Here is an 18,481-nt window from a genome sequence, read left to right as displayed (position 1 = left end):
CTGGTTCCAACCTCCTGCTATGGCAAGGGATGCTGTGTCTTCAGCTTTAAAGAAAGCTTTAATTTTTAAGGAAAAAAGTGCCACTTTTCATAAGAAACAATAATTGGGGAAAAAAATCTGGTATTCTCTAGTCTTTGACCATTTTAAAAAGCTTTGCTGTCCTTGTCTTTCATTTTCTATCTTAGAAGCACAAGCAGGATATCTGATAGACCTGCACCTTGGCTATGGCAGGAGTCTTTTTTAGGGGCAAAAGTTACTGCAACCCAACCCTTCTTGCTTTGAAATATTATTTACAGGTTCCTAGATGGGATTAGGCAGCAAACAGGGAACAGCAGTGGGAGAAACATCTCACATCCCTTGTGTATAAAGCACATTTTACATGTCCCCATAGCACAGCTGTGAGCAGCAGTGGTTGGATGTGCTTTGCTTCTCCTCATGCCGGCGCACCCACGGTGCTCCTGCACCGCTTGCGTCCACGTGCCTCTTCCAGCCTTCCTGGTGTGGCAAGCCAAGCCTGGCTTACCAGAGGCTAAATCAGGATAGCAGGCTCGTGCTCCTCATCCTGGCACCGGGGAGATGACTCGGTTGGTGGAGGTGTCAGCCTACAGCATGCTCAGAGGGACTGTGATGATAAGGCGTCAACTTCTGCTAGCCCAGTTTCACTCCTCTGTTCCTCGCTGTGCCATATGATTTGTCAGCATGCACAGAGTGCAGATCCCTCTACCACTTGTGGCTGCTGTGAATCGGGCTACGTGCAAAGCCAAGGTGTTAATGTGTTCTTCTGGGTGGTGTTGTGGGGGTGGGTGCATCGTGGTTGACAGGAGAAATGTTATTTTTAGCAGGAGGAGCACATTCTGCATGTACTCACATGTGTCTTGTCAGTCAGAAACCTCAAGTCTATTCCTTTGCCTTGAAGCTTCACATGTCCAAATGCATACCCTCACAAAGTTCTTAACACTCCAGATTTACAAAGAATTAGGGAAGAGCCTTCCAGTATTACCAGGGCTCTCCTAACCTTGGCAGACAGTAACACCAGCATGTTATCAAACTGTGGTGATTCTGTTTTGGGTCCCAGGCTTTAATCAACCCAGTTCTCAGCACGTGGTGATGTGCAAATCCCCAAAGCACTGAGGAAGTCACGTCGCCATGGCACATAGGCAGTGCAAACATTGTTGGACAACTCCAATCTCTGCAGTGTTGACCGGATCCTTATCTGTAAGATCTTGGTCATCTGCAGGATGAACCTGTTTCTCTGGCCAGCACCATGAATGCTGGAACTTCGGTGTTCTGCAGACCAAATAACACAAATTTGAGTTCATAAGAGGATGTTCACCCACACATCTAGTAGGGAACAGGATGTAGACCCATCTTCCCCCAGTTTCTCCTCAAATATCTCCCCTGATGCCAGTACACAGCTTTTGACCACCTCACCTGAGCTCAAGGATACCATGTGGATAAATTGTGCCATATTGCATGGACAGGCACACATCACTGCCTGAATATTAAGGCATCTTGAACAGCCAAGAGACAGAAATTGGCCCATATGCTTTGTACCTTCTTCCCTGGCTAGATGTCTAACTGTGTGCAGAAGGTTTTGAAACACAAAGAGAAACATTCTGTTAAAAATGCAATTACCATTTGTTTTTCAAGATATAGTATCCCATTATTTTTTCCAGAGAAGTGAAATTCAATAAGGTTACAACAGAATGTAGTCCAACAGTTACCGTACTTTCAGAGCATTATTTAAGCTACAGAATTTCTTAATGATTAGAAACATATGTAGGAAAAATCACATGCAAAATGAGAATGACTGGAGACAATTTTCCCCCAAAACACTTTTTTTCAGGCAAGTAACAGCTCATCCACCACTGTTGTTCCATCCATCACATTGGAGGTGTGAGACTCCCACCCACCCGGGGAGCCACGTGCTCAGGTCATGTCAACAAACAGGCTCAGCAAAGTCCAAGGACCCATCCTGATCTCCAGCAAGGAATGTTTTGCTGTTTCTCTCCTCTTTATGTCAGACCCAAGGAAGTGAGGCCATTTTCACCATGGGCAAGCTCTTGAACAGCAGCAACCACCCCGATCCACGTTCCAGAAGGTTTTCACGCCGGTGCAGCTGCTGTTTCATGGTCCAGCACAGGTGAGTCTTGATGAACCTGGAGTCAGTGACAGATTAGGACACTCATTTCCTTTCAGGATTTACTTTATTGGATCAAATGAAATCCACAGGGGATTTGTAATTTCAGAAAGCCAGGCATGGAGAGTGCTGGAGCACCCAAACCTCCTGGGGTAAACTCAGCAAAGAGATGGTTGAACTCACTTCTTAGGCTGAAGTTCCCCACTTGGGGTGATTTCACTAGGACATAAGGGCCCCCATATATGCCAGACTTTGACTTCAATGCCCAGAATCAGAAAGCCAAGTCCATATTTACTGCTGTGTGTGTGTTTGGTGAATACTAAAGTGCCTCCAATTTTGCATCTTCTCTCTCTCCTCCCTCACCCAGACTAGGTGCAAGTAATCTCTAGGTTTTCCTGGGACCGTAAACCTCTCATCTGTAACCTCCTGGCCACAACATTTCCAGTGCTCGTTAGAGCTCCAAGTCAGGGAGCTGTCACCAGGAATGGGCAAACTGAGGCATTACGAGCCTAAACCAAGTGGTGTGAGCAGACCTGCAGTGTCTGCCTGTGCCATCTGGGAGGGATCCCAGAAGATGGGATGCTCAGTCCCCTTCTGTTAGAGTCCAAAACGTCCCTTTTCTGCTGTAGAAGCCAGTTGTGAAGGGATCACATTCAGACTTCAGCCAGCTAATTAAATGCAGTTAGCAGAAAGTGCTGCAGGGAGCCCTCCCTGTGCCCCCCGACCGTGCATCACCCTTGGCTTTTTGGTCCAAGATTTTTTTGCCCTTCGCCCCCGGGAGCTGCGCCTCCGTTGCCAGCGCCGCCCCGCAGGCACATCCCGTCCGGATGCAGCGAGTGGGATTTGGGGGTGCCGGGTGCTTCCCCCCGGGGCCGCGCCCGCGGCAGCGCCAGAGGCAGCGCCCACCCTCCCCTGGCACGGCTCTCCCACCGTCTGCCGCAACCCGGGCTGCTCCGCATCCTGCGGCTCCCCGTAAACCTCGGGAAAACTCTCCCGTCTAAGGCGCACCTTTTCAGTATTCACAGAGAAGAGTACAGTCACATATTCCTCTCAAAGCCACAAGGACTTGACTAGAGCTAAAATGTCATTTATGTACATATCACAAGCGTTTTTCTAGGCACAGATGTCTTTCTGGTGCCAATATGCTGTTTATGTACTTATCTGTCACAAGCACATGTCTACATACATATGCCCTGCTGGCAGAGGCACAGAGCATTTTGAAACTCTTATTAGACTGCTAATGAATAATACGCATACAAAGGAGAAAACAGAAGGTGGGTCTATCAGGAACAGCCTCTTTCTTAACTACCTTTTAATTGTAGGAGAGGAAGAAAAGAGATGAATTTTGATATGTTGGCATCTGTGAAGGCCTGCTTAGCAGCATCCAACGCCATCATTTTAAAAGTGGATTTTTCACAGGTTTGGGTATTTTGGGGGGAGGGGAGGATTTTTTTTTTCCCTCTTAAAAAAAACCCCACAAAATTTTGACACTGAGAGTATTGCAAATCCTGGTGCCAATGATGTATGATAGTGTGATTGTCACCATGGAATGCTGAAAAGCTCGAGCAGCTGTTTGGCATATTGACAGTGCGAATTTAGAGCGTTTTAAATGCAAATGACAGTATTCAATTGATCGCAGGAAAACAATGGGTCATAGCCTTACCTTTCCTTGGCTATGCTCTGAATAATCAGGCTGCAAATCCATGCACAATAGGGATATTGTACACGTTCTGGGGATTTTATTCCCCACTTTCATGGGGGTCGATATGATGCTTCTTTTGGGCAGAGCTGAAATAAAGGTGCCGCTGAACCATCCCAGGCACCTCGCAGGGGTGAGGTGGGGAAAAGGGCATAATTTGCTCCAAATCCACCACGTCCTAAGTGTCAGCCTGTTTTTCTTCACTTCTATCCTTTCCCGCTTGCTCTTTAATCATTCCCAAGGGTGGCTGGCTTTCTGCCTGACTTGTCTCCATTATACCCTGCTGCAATCAATATGGCAAGCAGAAATCAGCAGGAGAAGGCATGTTCTGCTCCCAGTGAGAGCCGGTGGGAGGGAAGGAGATCAGGCCAGCCAGCTGCAACCCCAGCCCGGCAGGCGAGCCGAAATCCAGCCGAAAAAAGCTGCCGCCAGACGGCTGCGTCCTGTTTCCTTCGTGGTGCCCCCTGCCCGGCAGCGAGCAGCAGGTAAAGGTCTTCCTCCTTCCCCCAGCCCTGGCAGGGCAGGCAGGAAAACCTGGCCCGGGTAAAATTTACCCAGAAAGCCTTTTTTTTTTTTTTTTTTTTTTGGCACTGGTGGAAAGAAAAACAAGGGTCTTTCCAAAGCAAAGCAAAAAGTCCAGGAATGGGGGAGCCACACTTTCACCTGAGCAGGTCTGGCACATATGGACACTGGTGAGTGCTTGTTGGGTTCACCCTGGCTCAGGTCTCCAAGGTTGGCCATGATAGATTGAGGGCAGCCACTGCCACTCTTGAGTACCTCTAGCAATAGATTTTTGGTTTGAAGACCACATTTCTTTGAAAACAAGTTAAAAACACATGCAGGAGTGGTGTGGATGAGGACATCACCAAGACATGGCTTTACCTCACCATGTACTTATTTGACAGCTCCATCCAAGAATTTTAACTTGGTGAATTTCTTCCCTTTCCCTAATTTGTATTGCTGAAATGGATCTTCAGGATCGATTCCCTTATTGCAATCCCCTGATTGTATCTAAATTATACTAGAGAGCAAAGCTTTTCTGTCTCCAGTGCTTCCATCTACTCTTCTGGTGTTTCAATCTTAAGCACTTTGGGTCAAGCACTGATTTTTGGGTCTCCTTGATCCATGGGTTGTGTGCTCTGGGACATTTCTGAGTGTTTCTGCAATACAACCACTGTACAAGCAGCGTCACAGTTGCCAGAGCAGTTGCTGAGATATCTGCAAGGTATCCATGACCAGATTTGCACCTGGGATCAGGAGGGTGAGTGGAACATCACAAATGGCTGATGCTCTTGTCCTGTCTGCATGTGAGATCCATGTTGTGGGCTCCTTGCACCAAAAACTGGCTTCTCCAGGGACTCTAACAATTACAAAAAGTTCTGTTTTATAAAGGGGAGATTCATGAGGAGCTGGGCTGGGAGACCACATGGTTAATGTCGTTCATTTATGGAGTCTTGTTAGAAGGCCCACAAGTTTTTTAGGCTTTCCCAATCTTGCCCAGCAATCCCAGATGCCCATTCTGCCTAGGTAAAAAAAATCAAGGGACTGTACAGCTAAATGACACCCATTTCAGCATCCAGCCCTTCAGTCTCTGATGGAAGGCAATGAATAAAAAAACCCCAGCATCATTATTACCTATGCCTTCCTAAGATAAATCTGTTTACCTGTAAAACAGATGCATTAAAAACCAATCAGCCAATACAAGTAATTAGTTACAGGGTAGGCATGTGATTTGCTCAGCCTCTGGAACGGGGTAATGTCTTGCTTAGCTTGAACTCCTTGCTGATGGATGCTTGGTGAAAGGTCTTGGAGACGATGTACTCAGCTAAACGCTGGGGAGACAGAAAATGATTACTACAGAGAGACATTGCTCAAGTCAGCTCTGCGAGAAATTCATCACCAGCAGCATTGGCACCACACATGAGCAGCAGCGTATGGAAACTGAACTGTAAAAAGTAACAAAATCAGTGAACTAAGGGAACACTGCATACCGTGAACGTGAGGGAATGCATCGTTTCCCAGAGGGAGAAACATTCCTATTTAGCAGGCTTTTGTTTTGTTACAGGAAACACTTGGATGGGGGATTTAGCTGTGAACACAGAGCCTTTGTTTTCTGGGAACAAAGGGAACCCAACTGACACAGGTTGGTAATGGGTAAACTTTCTATGCTGAGCTGGTAAGTGAACCCTTGGGCTTGCTATAAAACATGCAGGACTGGCTTCTTGTGCCTAAAATCCCCAAAACAGCCCAAAACAGCAGCCATTGGAGGTACATTTATAGCTCATGTCTGCTTAGTGGCCATAAGACCACCCTAAAATAAAGTCAAGACCAATAGGAGGGGCTGCTGCCCTCTCCCCAACCTTAGCAAGATGCTCTTCATAAATCTTCAAAAGACATCAATGTTGTCTTTAGTCTGCTGTGAGTCCTCCTGGGAAAATCCCCCTGCATGGAAAGTGGAATTGAGGTCTCCTCTGCCCCAAAGGCTTCCTGTGAGCCCTTTTACCTGAAAGGTGGAGCACAGCAACCTTCAGAGGCTCAGAAACACCCCACAATTTAACAGCAGCCCTCGTTGTTTACAAGCAGCTTGGCACATCTGGAACGAGAGAGAAGATGCCTTGACTTCAGCTAAATGAAGGGACTGATCTCATCCTACCAGAAGGAGAAGGGTAACAATAAAACAATTCCACAAGCGTCCCTTGCGATGACAGGACCAGTAGAATTTTTCCAGTCCTGCTGGCAAACGGTAGAAGGCGAAAGTCTTGTGGAGACAGAAGGAATAAAAACAAAATGTCTTGCAGGAGGCTAGAAAACTTTCCCAAAGCATTTTTCTTTAAACTTAACCACATGATTTACAAGCTTATTATTAGTTTCCCCCCTTCCTTACATAAAAAGAGAAATTAAAAAAGTGTAGATTAACACATTTTTGGATATCTTCCAAGCTCTCAATTACTCTGCTTAAAGGATTATTTTCACAAATCAAAATTCACTTTTTGGGTGGCCTGGAGAGACTCAGATTTGCTCTCTCTCTGTAGCAGAAATGATCCCTTCTCAGAGGGTGCTTACTTGTGTCTTTCAGACAAATAACAGAGAAAAATCCAGTCCAGCTTCTGATCTAACTGTAATACAATACTGGCTGCTGATTCCAGGGAATGTTTTCCAGATTGGTCAGGCTGGGGACTGTGTTGGGTACCTTAATCTCTACCTAGTCACTACTCAGGAGATACTAGAGGTTCTTCAGTGAAAGCAGAGCCTTGGGAGCTGCTACAAGGCCATCTTCACCTGGCCCTGCCACAGTGGCAAGAATTCCTGGTGGCCTCAAAGTGTAATAAGCACATTGAAGGCTCACAATGCATATTGGAAAGGTAAATGGATTAGCAAAAAAAGTGCCCAGAGAAGTTCAGAGAGGCAGTTTAAGAACAAACCAAACCACTGTGAAAGAAACAATTGTCCTGGAATAGAAAAAAGAGTTATATATAAGTTATATATAAGTTATATATATATATTCACTTAAAGACAATCTTCGTAAACAGGTTGAAAAAGACTATGAGGCTGGAGGAACAGATGGGAAAATGGAACAAACAGATGGAAAAACTCTATTTCTGAAAAAAATTTATATATTTGTAAAGCTATAGCTACTTTGAATGTTCCAAGGTTAGGAAGCTGAGGCATCAGGAAATTTATAACAAGTCCATAAATTCATCCATCTGAGATCAGCAGGATGGCAAGTCTTTTAGACAGGTGAGTAAGGTGCTTCCCAAACAGCCATGTACATCATTTATCCATACTTATTGCCACCATCCTCAGGGATACTTTGCTCCCCTTTAAGGCTATATCTTATTCACAGTTAAAAATCTTTTCATTAACCATAGCTGGCTAATACATTAAAAGAAAAGGAGCAAATTCACCTTGCTTTCTGCCATCTAATCACAGGGGGAAAAGGGGCCAGAGCTCACCAGCACTGTTAGAAATGTGCTGCGGACAAGAAGGGGAGAAGGAGTGAGCACCATGACTCAGCTCTCCAACTTGATGGGTAAGTAAAAGCATCTTCATTAAATGCCTCCTACCCACCTAGCTGTTCTTGAACAGCTCTCTGAGTAGTTTTAGAGGGGATGATCAAGAGAAAAAGTGGGAGGAAAGGTTTGATGAAACTTCTCTTGCAGCAACCAAGCTGCAGTGCTTGGGGTGAGACAGCCTTGCAGGAAAATGTGTGTCTTGTGTTTTAGTCAAAGAACCACCACCTGCAGAACAAATCCAGCCCAAGCTTCACATGGTGTTCCTTGGTGAAGAAGGGTGAGATACAGAAAAAACATTTCCAGCCACGGACCAGATGTGCAGAAACTCTCCCTGGAGTAAATGAATTCAGCAACCTCCAAGCAGTGCTGGGATAAGCAACAAAAACTGCATTACAAAAAGGATAAGTTGCTCCAAGGACTAGAGAGATGGTGGTTTGGGCTGGACGGTGTTAATAGGTGCTGGTTTATGGTGTTGGCTCCAATCCCTCTGAATCACAGCTTCACAGCTGTGAGAAGGGACAGTAGAAGTGCTCCAGCTCACTGGGGAGATGCGGAGATTGAATTTTTAACTGTGTGCAGTCAGCAGCCTGGAGGTAAAAAAAGGATGTTTGCTTTCAGCACGGGGTCTGGGATGGGGATGCAGGGCTGGGGACCCAGCTGCCAAGGGTGTTTTGTTGTCTCCCTTATTTCAGGTCATTTCTTTTAAGTCAGTGCAGGGCTTTTAAGGACTGCGTCCCATATCTGGGTCTTAGCAGATTTGCCCACATGGTTTCCTGTGTGTGTCTCTGGGACTCATAAAAGCATCTTTAGCGCTCAAGTAAGTTCCCCTTTGAGAAGGGACTGTCAAAGACAGGCACTAATGTCATTAGGAGGTTACAAGGGGGAAACAAGAGAGAATTTGCTACAGATCCTCATTTCCATAATCTTGCCTTGGCTTCCTCGTTTGTCAGTTCTTAACCTCAATTCCTTAACCTCCAAATCTGTGGAGTCGTTGACCTTGGGGATTTGTCTTCAAACTGATTTCAAGTTTCAGGCAATCTAAATTAGGCTTCCCGTGACAGAAGACAAAACTTGGTCTTTCACCCAAATGTGAAAGACAGGCCCAGAGTGCAAGTGAAATCTTGCAATCGTTTTTTCAAACCATCTGCCCATCTGCAGTCCCAGAACAATATCAGTTCGGTGCTGCCTTCCCTCTCTCTCTCTCAGGAATAAAGAAATTACCATAAACAAAGCAGATCAAGGGTCTTTTAAAGCCAAATGCAGCCAAGACACATTGCTTCAGAAAGAAGCAGGAGAGGAAAAAAGAGCTGCAGGGGAACTTTCTTCCTAATTCTCATTAACTCTAGTTTGGCCAGTGATGCTGGACACTGCAGTGTAATTTGGAGGGGATGGTGCCGTGTCCCTCTCCATGGGCACTCAATTTCCAAGGTATTTCTGTGGCAAACAAAAGTGATCACCACAGGAAAAATAAAAAGGAAAATATACTGCAGAACTGCTCCTTAAAAGTGCTCCCTAACTGTGCAGAGGAGGGAGAATACAAGAAAGCAGGGAAATTAGTCTGGACACAAAGAGCCTTTTGGTCTCTCAGACCATTTCTGCGTTGCTCATGGCAGTCAAACCCCTGCCTGAATCACGCTCTTTATTTCAGGGAGCGAAGCCGTTGTGAGAAGATGCATTTATTTCCAAGAGTGTGCTCTGAGTTAGAGAGGCTGCAGCAAGCTGGCAGGGCAGCTTGGCACGAGGATTTTCTGGAGCAGCAGGTAGAGATGAACAACGGGAGCTGGACCAGTCCCTGCATGATGGGGAAACAGGGGAGGCAGAGAGATTAAATAATTCAGTGTGTGTTGATGTGATGCATGGAAAAATACCGCCAGAAGTCACAAAGCTAAATGCCTGGGTACCTCTCCAATGGATCAGAGAGCAGGTTTGGGAGGTAAAGGGAGGGAAACAGGCACATCCGTGCTGGGGAGCAGCTTGTGCAGTGGTGGCTGCAGAGAGGCTGCCCCCGAGGTGCCGAGAGGGGGAAGGAGATCTGCGGGAGCCTCAGCCTCATTATTTTTATGTTCAGCTGCCTAATTACTACGTGTCAGCTGTCTGTTGGAAGGAACGATGTACTGCAGCCTCTCGTTTGGGAATTTATAGTGATTAATGGGCCTGGAGGGAATGACTAACGAGGAAATGTTAGAATTAGTAAATATGCATCGCCGTGCAATGAGTAAAGCAAGGGACATGACAAATGAGCCCAAGTCTGTGAACGATGTAAATGTTGCAGAGGGACAACCTTTGGGATGTCCTGGGGACCCACAGAAATGGAAAGGAACAGGAGGGTGGGAGCAGCACAGGTGTGATCCCATGGGGAGACAACAAACCAAGTCAGAAGGACCCTCCAAAGCTTTCCAAGCAGTCCTAGGCAGACTTGGAGGAACAAACTCACTCTGGCAGAACTGCAGCAGGATGGAAAGCTGTTTCCCTGTCTGTTGTGTCCTGTGGAGCACAGCAAGGAGCATCAGTGTCACGGCCACGTGCTGGGCAATCACCACAATCTGTCCTGCAGCAGGACCCAGGTCTTTGAAGATATTTAGGTACTGCAAGACCCAAACCACTTAGTTTATCCATTTCATGTGCAGAAATTGCTTTCAACTCGACTGTTTCAGAAGAACTTGTTTACCAAATAACAGCTTTGCTGTGTGCCAGGGACCTGTAGCTGGTCCAACATCCATGCAAAGTAACACCTGCAGGCTCAGCCTTACAGGCAAGGACAGCACAGAGCAGCATCACAGAGGGGCCTGGGGTTTGGGGCCACTTTCCTTCTATTCCTATGTAAGAGAGATGTGTAAACCCCCAAAATTACAGCTTGCAGGTGTTCTTGAATGGCTGGCATTTTAAAAACTGTAACTTTAAGAAAAATTACACTATTTTCAGTAAATTTGTTAAAAGCTGTAAAAGGAACAGGATTAAGGAAGAAAAGCAGCTGTCTTAATTTCTTGATCAAACATCTCACTGAGATCATCTGGCAGTCGCTGGTCTGTACACCTGTCACTGCCAGCGTTCCTTGAGCAGTGCAAGGTAAACCTTTGTACCAGTGTTGCAGTCTTTATATGAAACTAGAACCCAGATTAAAATGTTTGTGAGTTTTGGGTCACAGAAAATCTAGAACTAGATCTGCTACAGAAAACTAAAATTTGGTCTTATTTGCACCTACCAGATCAAACCCCTCGTTCCATGTGGCTTTTCCATTTTATTTCCAGCACAGCAACATTATTCAAATTTCACTCAATTGAAAGATGCAGCTGTTTCTATTTTTGGTGCATCCCTGTTAGAGAATAGGAATCAAACAACAATTCTGCACTGTTTGGTGATCAGCAATATTCTGTCTGTAAGATAATTTTCACTCACTGGAAACAGAAGTCAGGGGAGCAATAGCTTAGGTACTTCTGCCCTTTAAATACTGCAAAAGAGCTGTAATGTTATGTTTTCTCTACAACAGACATTTCTGAAAGCTGAGGCAATTTTCATGTAGTATGGAATAAATAATTTTCCTTTTTCAGCATGCCTAGATGAAAAAAAAATATTTACAGGGGGAAAACAAATCAACAAAACTAATGCCCCTGCCCCCAAACCAATCAGCTAATCTCCTTCGCGAAAATTAAATAATCTAAATAACTCCTGCCCTGGAGGACATCTGTGAACTCCTACAGGTAGAAGCAGGATCACTCTGTGTTTTGAAGTGCTTTAGGGCTCTGAAGGCAAAGCAGAATCACCAGTGCTGACCTCCAGTTTCTGACTGGACAGCAATAATTTCTATAATTACATTTTAAAAGGGCAAGTACTTCCCTTGCTTTTTTGTAGAGATGAATATAAACTGAGATAAGAAACATATCAAACAACTTCTTCATCCACAGCTTGACTCTGAGAGTGGAAGTCATCAAAAGTCACTTCTTTAGTGCCTCCTGAAGCAGAAAATGACAATTTCCCCTGCAATCCCCTCTAAAGAAACACTCACAAAGGCAATTTTGGCAAACCAAAGACCACCTCCAGTGTTCCCATGGGCAATGGGAAGTATCTCATGGACCCAAACCCTCAGGAACAGCCCAGCGCTGCCTCTTTCTCTGGCAGCAATGATGTGAAACACCAAATCCCAGTCTCAAAATCAGGACTTCTTCCTTTCCCATAGGTCTGTGGCCTCAGCCAAATGCCACTTCCATCACTCCTAATGGTGCAATGACCACTGCATCCCACATGAAGGGAGAGTTCATCTCTCTTGAGAAAGTTCAGGACTGAACCAGAGCTCTCACTTTTCCTGGATTCACCACTGGCAAGAGCAGTTCAACATTTGGTTGAAATGATGAAAAAGAAAACTTTTAGTTGAAACATTATATATACGCTAATTACAATCAATCCATCCCCAAACGGAATATTTAATTTCAATTTTCCCAAAGATGGCTTTATTTGGGGACTGTACATGCAGGGGGAAAGGATTTCTATTTTTCAACAGCAAAACATGATGTTTTCGAATGTACTTTTTCAGTTGGAAAATGACAGGATGGAAAATCCACAGCTATCTCTACTTATAACACATCATGGTTAGGTGTGTGTGCATAGCACTTAGCACAGCATAAAACATAACATAGCACATAACACATCCAGGTGGGTGTGCATATGGCATGGGCACAAAAAGTAAGTTTTAGAGACAAAGTTTGAGAACACAGAAACTATTGGAAAAGGAGGGTTAAATAGCAGTCAGATCAGATGGTACAAAGCAAGCTGTGCTTTCTTCATCTCAAGGAAAGTTAAAATACAAAAAAACCTGTTTGCAGGTGATGCTGAAAACACTTTGGGGGTCCCTCCATTTATTGTTGGGTACAGGGAGACCTGGTGCAAGAAACATTTGAAATACAAAGTCATTTGTACTGGGGGAACAATATGCAGCCCTCAGCAGAGAAAAAGTCAAAACTCAGCTGATGTTTCTGAGTCAGAGGCAAGTGCAACTGGTCAGATGTGCCACACGCTTCTCCCCCTCCAGCTGAAAATAACACTGCTTCCAAATATTCTGGGAACATGAAGATTTCAACAGCAGCCTCAACAGAGCTGCCCTATGCTGTGTTGTTTACTTTTGAGGGAAATTGTTGACTGCTTTCCATTTTGCCACATGTGAGACAAAACAATCCGCTATCCTTTTATTCAATAAAATTGTTTAATATTCCAAGTTTCTCGTGTGATTCAGAAGGGAACTGTTTCCTAGAGCCAACCTCTCCTGCTGGGGGGTGGAAAATGCCTGTTCCTGGCTTGGTTTAGCAGCAGGATGGCAGCAGATTGGCCTTTCCAAAGCAGGGGGCTTGGGCAGCGACAGGCAGACGTGCCCAACCATCAGCCAAAAATATCACCCAAATCCAGGGCAGGAAACATTTTTAATGGCTCACCTAAAAAGGCAAAAAATATTTGCCAGAGGTTCCAGCAGTATCACAGTTAACACAGCCATTTCTCCTGGTAAACAGGGGGAATTGCCTGGATTGCCTGAAAAGGGTCAGTTATCACCCTGGGAGCTGCTGGCCAAGTCTGACCTCTCCACCTCACACCTGGGTGCAATTTCCAGCAGCCCAGCCACTGCTTCCAGTGAAATCAAAGCCGATGCAGCCGTTGACTTCTAAGATCTCCAAGAGGGAGATCTCAGCTGTGGTTACCAGCTGGGCTGCGCAAGTGTCATTTTCCAAAAAACCCATCTGCCACACTGAGGCTTCAGTAGCCAAGAATCTGCTACTTACTACCACAAAACTGCTCCAGATTTTCACAGGGGTAACTACTAGCATTTACATTTTGGGAGGGACAGAGAAGGTGGATTTTAGAAACTGTTACTTGCAGTGTTGAAAGGAAATTTTTCTCCTCCTGTGCTGGTCCAAGTCTGCCTTTTTCTCTGCTGCTTTCTTGCAGAGAAAATGTTTTGCTGCTTCATTTTCAGATGAGTGCCCTTGGGTTCCCAAGACCATGGGGCATCTAATGTCTTTTATCTTTCTTGACATTTTGCATCTGTTTTATGTCTCTAACTGCCTTTGATTTCAGCCTTGGTTCTCTTTTCTCATATTCAAGCTTAGAGGCAGAGGCAGGCCAGCTGAGATTTGCATCTCCAGGGATATTAGATGTCTCCAGGGTTGATGTCTACATTGGAGCTGGTGCTCTAGATTCCTTTTAGCATCAATGGAGAGAAATGAGTGACTAAATCATTATTTATCTGAGCTACTTGAGGCATCTGAACTTAGTGGGGGGTGATACCTGCATCACCAGCATCTCTTTTGCTCAGTTAGCAACCAATGGAGAAGTCAATGTTGGGAGGCACGACTCCTCTCCTGTATCACAAAAAATAAAATTTGAAGTGCTCTGAATGTGCCTTTCCTTTGGGAGAGTCCTGTCCCTTCACAGGTGCCTTTCTATACCCCTTGGCTCAAATGATTCACATGCACCTGCCTTCCCAGGTGATGCCACCAAGGTTCATGGACCTGGTCACGGATTTCTGCAAGGTCTGGCTGATCCATCCTCACTTATTGCCAGGGTATCTGGTGTGATTTTTCCCCAAGAGGACTCATGGAACCTAAAATACCATCAACAATCCTGTTTGAAGAGTATGGCCACTTACAAACAGGGAGGCAGGCTACAGAATGAAGGTTATTTAGTAGAAAAGGGGATTTATCATGATGGATGAAGGGCATTTTTAGCTCGAGAGGCAGCTGGTTTCCCTGCAACCAGATGGCCACAGGGTCCAGGCCAAACTTTGCATCTTGACCATGCTCCAGTGTGATGATTACGACTGACTGAACTCAGAGTTTGGCCACCGTGTGAATATTAAATACCCCAGAATGATTTCTAAATACTATTAGATTAGTGCAGCACCCAGGTCAACATCTCACCACTGAGCTCGTGGAAAAATGAGAGGCTGAAATAAACAGTTTTAAACCACAGATGTCAGTAAAAAGCACTCTCCAAGAATGAGACACTAAACTATTAAAACTGACCCAGGATGGAGATGCTGGAGCCCACCTAACATACAAGAAAATTGAAATATGCACCAAATCTGAGCTCAGAACTCGATCCTGATTTTACAAACCTGCATTTTGTCAATAAAAACATTGGCTACAAATATCTCAACACCTCCTGGTTGTCAAAATTTGGCCTGGGGTGGAAATTCAGATGTGTGAGCCACCTCTACTACTTCTTCATAGAGATGGCATAGGATTATACAGAATTACCTACTGAACCACAGCCATAAAATCCAGCTTGAGTTGTCCTTATGCTAAATGACTCCAACACAGATGTGTGAAAACCTGCTAATAGTAATCTTTAGGCTGCTTTAGTGAAACAGCTGAGTGTGGTGGCATCTTGGGAACTTGCTGTCAAGTAAATTCCGGCTTTGGGGAGCAGCAGGAGCAAGAGGGAAATGCTCTGGTACCTCTCTGCTCCGGTCATCTGGGATTAATCTGCAGCCAGGCATCTGTCAAAGTTCCCAATTCTTTGGGTATCCAGAGACAGATGAGGGAGATAGTGCATGCAAAGGAAGTCCACTCTGGAAATCACTTCTGTGCACACAAGGTAGCCTGAGCACCCAAAACCTGCACCAACAGAAACCACTCATATTCCCACAAAAAGAGAGATTTTATGCCCAGGTATAATATACATTTTAAGATTTATCTACAGGGACCTGATGAGCCATTTAGCAAAGAAAAAAAGGAGTCAATAGGAAGATAAAAAAAAAAGTAAAACTACTCTCTCTACAATGCCTGCAAGTAGCTTCTGTGAATTGCTCGCCGCAGCTCCTCGGCGCATCCCGATCCAGGGTTCATCCGTGGAGGGAGGATCTTCCCCAATGCATCTGCACTTCATTAGGAGTTTGTAGACTGCTAAATGAGCAACAGAGCCCAGCATGAATGCACATTGTCTGAGCTGGGCTGATCACACTGTGTGATACAAGGGAGTGTTAAAAAAAACTGCTGTTCTTCAGTAAACATTGGAAGAGAAGACTGAAGATTAATTCAAACAGCTTGGAAAACTGAAACAAGAGAAATGAGCTGAATATTTCCAAATATGGGCTACCTTACTTCAGTATCAAGCCAGGAGAACCTTGGGGCATGCAAGCCAACCAAGCTGCAACTCCCTGGATAACAAGGCCTTAATTAAAAGCTAAATTGCACATACATAAAAAACCCCACAGGGCTCACTTCAGCCACAGAGGTCATGAAATCACAGGCAATCATATGACAAACATTAATCCAAAAGTCCAGGGAACAACTGCTCTGCACACACTCACTCAACACAAGCCACAGAAACACTTGCAAAAATGCCATAACGAGCTTAAGGCTTTTAGTACAAATAAATAAATCCACAAATAGTAACACTAAAGGAAGAGAGAAAAGGAACCACCAAGGGCTCTGGTCTTCTGTAGCAGGGAGTTGTTCAGTGAAAATGCCAAATTAACTCCGAGAGAGAGATTCTATCCAGTGCTCCCCCAAATCCCTGCTTCCCTGCTTCACCTCCCCATCAACTCCTGCTAATCTGATCTGGAGGAAAGTCTTCCCCACTCCAAATCTGGCACTCATTTTACCCTCACATACAATCAAAACATGCCAGCCAGCGCTTGAGATGTTTTTCTTTAATACCATTAGGAGCAATAACACACCATGTTCAACATCCCATCTCCAGCTGCTTTGGAGAAAAGCAAAAAACCCCAGCTCAGACACCAAACTATGCACAGGGGGCTCAGGGAGAGGAATAATTAGCTGATTTATATAATTCCCACATCCAGCCCTGGGTTTTATTCAGCATCCTGTGTTGGATGGTCCTGAACCCCATCACCTCAAGCAGCAGATCTCCCCACACACACACACCATGGCACCAGGGATGAGCACAGATGGTCCCACGCTGAGGTTGCATCCAGGAGGTCAGTGCAGGGTGATTTATCCCTTGGAGCACAGCAGACCCTGGGACTCAGCTGCTGTCATTTGGGGGCAAATCAGCTACTGCCATGGATATCTGCTGAGGATCTGCTCCTCTGTTTCAGCACTTTTTTTTGCCATTAAAGACCAGCAGCTTGCAAGAAAAGCAGTAAAAAAAACTGTAAAAGAGAGGGAATTTATGTAGGGCAAACCAGGTTCATTGTCCCTGCTAGCAGTGCTGACCCACCACCAGCACATCATGGTGCACAACCTACCCTTGCTGACTCTGTATTACTAATTTTTACTCAAGTCACTGTTTAATGAACTTTCTTTTCATTTTCATTTCAACTGGAGACTTCCAAGACCATTTCCTTTGGAAGACACACCAACCCAGAGCTCAGCGTGGTGTTTGGGGATGGTGGGGTTGCCCACAGCAGACTCCTGTTGGAAGAAGGTTCCCTGTACCTGTAGGTCTTTCCCTGAGCCTTCTCTAATGGCTCATTGCATCTCCCAGGTGTGACATGGAGTCACAAGCCCTTGTCCCATGGGACAGGCAAACAGGGAGTTTCCTGGGAATTAATAATAATAATAATAATAATAATAATAATAATAATAAATCATCTGGCTTCACTGGTGGAAGACCAGAACCTTGCCAAGAGCAGGAAATGAGCATGTGGATGTACTCTTGAAAAAAAATGTCCTCTCAAATAGGCCACAAACCAAGACAATTAAACACAGTCTGCCAGCAGAAATACACTTGGGACAATGCTTCTCAAGCCTCCCCTCTGCACCCATCACCCTGAGCACGTTGTGGATGTGGGTTTGGCTATGCTGACTGAGATAGGAAGAGAGCAGCCCCAGCAGCATCACTCTTAGGGCTGGATCCAGAGGCAGCTCAGAGCTGGATTTTCCTCCGAGGGTCCAGCCGGTGGGATGCAGCCACACAGCTGTGAGGGAAGAAGCTGTAGCTATAAATGAGTGTTGTTCTCCATCTCCTGACGTCAAGGGAAGCTTTGCTGGTGAGCCCTGCCAAGCTCCCAGCTCCAGAGAAGCTCTCGCACCCCACACAGCCCCCACGTGAGATCTCAGCCGTCTCCCTCCCAGCCGGGTGCGGGCACTGCCTCCACCCCCGGCCGGAGCTGCTGGCATGGGGGGACGCGCTGCCAAAAGCTGCTTGCCCAAAAAGCCACTTTCTGTCAGCAGCACCTCGGGCTGGACCCCAGGTTGATGGAGGAGATGGCGGTTTGTATCCAGGAGACCCCGGGGTGGGAGTGCTGTGAGTGCCCGGGTTCATGGCAGCAGGATGGAGAGAAACCATCTCAGCAGCTGCTTCACCCTCTAGTGCTGCTCAGTCAACACCTGGGCTTGAGCTGCCGCTCTTTACTTTCATTGCTGACAGGAGATATCTCATTGCACTGCTCCCTTTATAGAGAGAGAGAGATCTTTGTGCCTCTTCTAGAAAAGAGAAATAAATAAAACCATACAGCCATTTCCTTCTGCAAATAGTCAGGACCGAGCTAGGGAACAGGTGAGGCCAGGAGCAGGTAACTCTTCATAGCTGTGATGCAGGATTAAAACAACATTCCCAGCATATCCTTAAACAAACCCATGAGAGAAGCCAAAGCCACCCCAAACTTTCCCCTTCAGCCTGTAATTTTCAGACAACAAACCAATCCTTTCACTTTTCTAAAGGAGTGAAGAGAGAGGCAGA

Source organism: Camarhynchus parvulus, chromosome 8, assembly GCF_901933205.1.
Source record: "Camarhynchus parvulus chromosome 8, STF_HiC, whole genome shotgun sequence".
In the NCBI taxonomy this organism is placed as follows: Eukaryota; Metazoa; Chordata; class Aves; order Passeriformes; family Thraupidae; genus Camarhynchus; species Camarhynchus parvulus.
The sequence above is the reverse complement of the archived record's forward strand: the minus strand, read 5'-3'. Positions refer to the sequence as shown.